The sequence below is a fragment of the Elephantulus edwardii genome, unplaced genomic scaffold (assembly GCF_000299155.1).
Source record: "Elephantulus edwardii isolate Elephantulus edwardi_28Jun2011 unplaced genomic scaffold, EleEdw1.0 scaffold00022, whole genome shotgun sequence".
Taxonomy (NCBI): domain Eukaryota; kingdom Metazoa; phylum Chordata; class Mammalia; order Macroscelidea; family Macroscelididae; genus Elephantulus; species Elephantulus edwardii.
This window is the reverse complement of record NW_006399772.1, coordinates 5,289,191-5,295,190: the sequence shown is the minus strand read 5'-3', so window position 1 is coordinate 5,295,190 and position 6,000 is coordinate 5,289,191. Positions and strand designations below refer to the sequence as shown.

The 6,000-nt window shown below is 36.7% G+C and overlaps 1 protein-coding gene across 1 annotated transcript in view; it reads right to left on the bottom strand.

Moving 5' to 3' along the window:
* Positions 1-6,000, bottom strand: part of GSAP (gamma-secretase activating protein) — a 112,288-nt gene that overhangs the window by 54,336 nt on the left and 51,952 nt on the right. The window lies entirely within an intron of this gene.

The following is a 6,000-nucleotide window of genomic DNA, read 5'->3' as shown; positions in this document are numbered from 1 at the left end:
AAGGGTAGAGAGAATAGTGCAACAATGAATGAGTGGAAGCCCAAAATCTCTGTAAATGTTTATGAAAATTAATAAAATATAATTATAGAAAAAAAAAAGACAGAGTTCAGATCTATTATCTGTAGGTTTGCTATGAGTCATACCTGACTCGATGACACCTAACAACAACAAATTCTGTAAAAATTTATAGCCTTGGAAATGCTATGAGACAGTTCCTCTCTGTCCTACAACATCACTATGAGTTGAAATCTCCTTACTGGAAATAAGCTTTTGGTATGTGTAATTGCATTTGAATTGTGATGTTGATGGTGAATACTGACTCGACTATGAATTGCCAGAAGAATAAACAAATCAGTCATAGAAGAAATACAGCCAAGAATGCTCCTTAGAGAGTAAGGGTGATGGGACTCGGGCTAATTTATTTCAGTCATGTCATCAAGAAAGCTCAATTGCTAGTAAGATATACCTTGTCTGGTAAAGCAGAGAGTCAGCAAAAACAAGGAAACTCAGTGAGATGGACAGACACATAGACTTGAACGTGCTAATAACCATGAAGATGGCACTGAACCAGAAAATGCTTTAATCTGTTAGACAGAGGGCCACTATGAGTCAGAACGAACTTCATGGCAGTTAACAAGCATATGATCTCAGACAAGCTAATTAAACTCTCTTTGCCTTAGTTTCCTCATTTACACATATTAAAAGTAACAGAACCTACCTCTTAAGGTTCTGTGAAAATTCAGTGAAATAATGTAATAATTCTCTGGCAGAGAAATTACATATGACTGTAAAAGTTAGCTGTGGCTCTTTTCATTGCAGGACAATTCTGTTGCTATTTATACACAGGGAAAAGTAACAATTTGGAAAAAATATCCTCTTACTGGTGAATCCAGAGATGTTTAATAAATATTCATCAATGATGAAGATAACATCTCAAAGCTGGCTAGGCTTCAGGAAACCATGTAGACAATGAATGCTATTATACACCAAGTTTTCCAAGGGAAATTATCTCATTGGAACAATTCTTGAAAGACCTTACAAAATGCTCAAACATGGGCCTAATTCTGGGAGTACAGAGGAGAGCTGGACTTCAGCACTCATCCTTCCACGTAGGTGGTGCCCAAGAAAGAAATACAGATTAGAACATGGAAGAGAACTCCATGATTCAGGGTTGACTATGAAACAGGGAAGGTAAGGGAGTATATCCTTAGAAAGTTCCAATGATGCACTTATCCTCGTATTATAAGCGATTAATTTTTAAAAATTTGTGTGAACTCATAATCTCAAATAACACAGAAGTGGTCTGGCATGAGCAACAGCATGCTTGCTCTCCTGAGCGTTCCCACTACCCAGAACTTAACCTCCAACTCCTTCGAAAGGAGCTGATTTAATTTCTTACATCAGGGAAAATTCTACACAAAAATGCTTTTAAAACATCAAAAGTAATACCAACAGGACAAGCAGCTCCCTGATGGCTAAGATGTACCAATTAAATATCAGATATTATTGCAACCTTGTTAGTGCAAACAGCTGAAATAAGCTGAATTTGGAAGACCACACTACCAAGATTTCTTTCATGAACTTTGTTACACATGTGTTCTAGGCTCCAAGTCACTGGAGAATGAAGCAAGTTATATGGGAAATCACAGACTCCTTGGTCCCTTCCTTTTATGATCCTACGATGAAAGATTATAAATTGTTAGACACCTTCACATCAGCTCTGACTAATAATGCCCCCATGAACAACAGATCAAAACCTTCCTGATCCTGCACCATTCTCAGGATTTCTGCCATGCTCAAGTCCCTGGATGCAGTCACTCTGTCAATCTATTTTCTTAAGGGTCTTCTTTTTCTTCACCAACCTTCCATATTTTCAAGCATGAAGTCTCCTTCCAAGGTTACCAAGAGTCAGTGTACCCCTCTTGATAATATGCCCAAAATATGTTATGTTACCAAGCGCCTTCTCACTGCACTTCTTCCAAGACAAATTTGTGCTTTTGTCAGTCTATGGTGTGTTCAACCCTAGTCCTTCCATACACCCTCTTGATTCCATTCCATCCCATATTTCTAAGCTAATTCACTACCCTGTTATCTGTCTCTCTCCACTAGCTTCATCCTCCAAGCATTCAAGCACACTAGAGTCTCCATAATCTTAAAAAGCAGTATTTCTTAAATGCCAAGTCATATTTACACATGATTTTCCAACTTCTTCAACTCTTCTATCCCATTTTACCCAGAAAAAGCCAGACGTTATTTTAGTCACCTAACACACTCAGCTTACAGTAATCTCCATGCTGGAATTCTCCTCTCATTTTCTCTTGACAGCACTGCTCTCCTTTTGAAAACCAACAATAAAGCAAAATGGGAGCATCCAAAACACCATACAACATGACTGTAAAGAGACAACATTATGTCGAAATAGCCAACCACAAAAAAGCCAAGTATTTTATGTTCTCACTTTTATGATGTGACATGAACAAATAAACATACGGAAATTAATGTTCAATACAGGTTATCAGGGATTAGGAGGGGGAGAAGGAGTTTTACTTTCTAAATAATCAACAGTTATTTGGGGCAATAGGAAAAACCATACACATAAGGATGTCACATACACAGCTTGATGAAGAGAAAGAAAAGTATTCTTGAAAAGTAATCTCTTAGTGATTGCTGTAGTATATGTAATTTTAAAACAAAAGAAATATAAACAAAAATGTATTTTCAAGTATAGATGCATGTATGTAAGCGGAGAACTGTGTGAATAATAACAAGTTATGTAAAATATTGTAGGGAAAAAATTTCCAGAAACCTTCATTGTCCTAACATGGACTCTGTACGTAGAAGAAGAGGTAGGCATTTGAACAGAACAAAAGGAATCTGCAGGGTTTAAAATTAGGAAACACGTGTATGAAGTTTTATCCTCTCACCATACCTATTCAATCTGTTTGCTGAACAAATAACCTAAGAAGCTGGGTTTTACAGCATCAGCTTTGGAGGAAGACTCTAACAACATTAAGATGATACAATCTTGCTTGCTGAAAGTGAAGCGGACTTAAAGCAGTTACTGAAGAAGAGCAAAGACTGTTGTCTTAGTAAGGATTACCTCAACATTAAGACGACAAAAATCTTCACAACCAGATCAATAAACCACATCATGGTAAGTGGTATGGAGTGAAGTTGTCAAAGATTTCATTTCACTTGAAATCACAAACAACACTCATGGAAGCAATAATTAAATAAAACTGTACTGACTGTATTGGAAAAATCTGTTGCCAAAGCCGTCTTCAAAGGGCTCAGAAGCAAAGCTGTCACTTTGAGGACTGAGGTACACCTGACCTAAGGCATTTTCAATTGCCTCATATGCATATGAAAGCTGGTCAGTGGATAAGGAAAGGCAGAGAAGAACCGAGACATTTGAAATACAGTATTACTGAAGAATATTGCTATCTCATGAACTGCCAGAAGAATGAACAAAGCTGTGTGGAGGAAGTAAAACTAGAATGATTCTTAGAGGCAAGGATAGCATAATTTTGTCTCACATACTTTGGATATATTATCAGAAGAGCCAGTCCCTAGAGCAAAGCATCATACTTGGTAAAGTAGAAGGTGAGTGGGGGGCAAAAAAAGGAGATTCTCAATGAGATGGACTGACACAATGACTTCAACAGTGAAGTCTAATTGTGGATCCAAGTAAGATGAAATCATTGACAGTTCCAATCCTCTCTCCATCTCTCATGATGCTGCCTGTTGGCCCAAAGGTAAGGACTTTGTTTTCTTGATTTTAACATGCAGTGCATACTGAAGGCTGTAGTCTTATTTTCTGTAGCAAGCATTTAAAGTCCTCATTTTCAGCAAGCAAGATTGCATCATATGCATAATGCAAGTTGGTGATGAGTCCTTTTTCCAATCTTGATGTCACATTCTTCTTCATAAAGTCCATCTTCATGTATTATTTGCCCAGCTTAAAGAATGAATAGGTATGGAGAAAAGATACAACCTTGATGCACACCCTTCCAAAAAGAATTGGTTGATACTGGAAAATTTTAGCAAGTGCCATATGAACAAGAGCCAATGGTAACAAAGGAAGAAGTCCAAATTGCACTGAAAGGCAAAATGTAAGGCTCAGGAATACATGTCATAGACTAACATGTTTCAACTAATAGATACAACTCTGAATGTGCTCAACAGTCTATGCCAGGAAATTTGGAGGACAGTTGCCTGGCCAAATGACTAGAAGAGATCCATCCTTGTTTGTTCCCATTCTCAAGAAAGGAAATTCAACAGAATATAGAAATAATCAAGAAATGTCATTATTATCACATGCAAGCAAAATATTACTGAAGATCGTCCAAAAATGGCTCGAACAGTACACTGACAGAGAGCTTCCAGAAGTTCAGACTGGGTTTAGAAGAAGCTGTAACATCACTGCTGATGTTAGGTGGATCCTGACTAAATGTAGAGAATACCAGTTGAATGTCTGTATGTGTTTTATTGACTATGCAAAGGCAACTGGCTGTGTGGATCACAATAAACTATGGCTAATGTTGAGAAGAAGGGGAATCCCGGAACACTTAATTGTGTTCATACGAAATCTATACATAGACCAAGAAGCTGTTATCCAAATGGAGCAAGGGAACACTGCACATCTAAAATCAGGAAGGATCTGTATCAGGGCTGTCTCCTTTCTTTATACCTATTCTATCAGTATGTTGAGCAAATAATTGGCATGATAGCATTCATAAAGTTCATGTTCCACATTCTCATTTAGTTAGTAGCATCTAGGGTCTTAAAAACTTGTGAGTGACCATCTAAGTTACAACTGTTGGTTTGTAGTCATCCAGAAGAAAAGAGGAAGAAGACAAATTCAAAGAAATAAAACAAGTCTACAGAACTAATAGTCCACATGACCCACAGCCTCACCTACCCTGACATGAGAAGAACTAGATGGTGCTGAGATAGAACTATCAACCATTCAGACCAGGGCCACAAAAACAGATATAGATGGAATAGGACTAATATGTGACCCAAATTTCAAATTTTTCCTCTAGAAAACCCAGACTTACTGAATCAGTCGAGAGTATAGGATTCCCTGAGAAGACCATCCTGGATACTCTTTACACTTTGAATCAAATAAATCCCTGAGGTCACCTTTTAGCTAAATAGCGAACTGATTCATAAAATAAAGAATATGATCTATGAGTGGTGAATTCCTTTCAAAAAAAAGTATCTATATGAGACCAATTGGTTACTTTAAAACAATAAGAAGAAAGTAAGGGAAAAGGAAAATTAGATTAATGGAAACAGAACACTGTGAACAGAAATATTGAGAATGTTCATACACTGTAAATAATGTTACTCATGTCACTGAATAATTTGTGTAGATATTGTTGGATGTAAAACAAACTTCTTTAATTGCAGATTAAGTATTTTAATACAATAAAAACACAATAAACTACCAAAACAAAATAAAGTGTCATCATAGTATGGTAATAATAAACCTCTTCTTAGAATAAAATCTGAAATCCTTCCATGGTCTACAAAATTCAAAATTCATTGCCGTTGAGTCAGAATCAAATCACAGCTGAACCTCCAGTGAGTTTTCAGAGGCTGTAAATCACACAGGAGAAGACTGCTCATCTTTCTCCCTTGGAAATGGTGTTAATCTCAATACCCATCACTAAGTAGGTGCTTAATAAACACTTGCTGTATGGGTGAATATCACATAATTTTATTTTAAAGAAATACAATTTACGTTCACGTGCTAATACTCAAGTAATAAAAATCCTCTAGACTGGACTGTTAAAGAGGACTATGAGATTTATTGATTAGAGTAGCTTATTCAGACAATTACCAGGGCTAATAGACCAGTTTTTCACCTAAATTCATTAATAAATAAATTCTCTGAACCACTATTAAGGGGCAGAATATTGTCCACTACAAACTTCAGGTCAAGCTTTGGTTGTTAGATTAGTAGATTTTACCATGACTCTTGAGGCCAAGTAT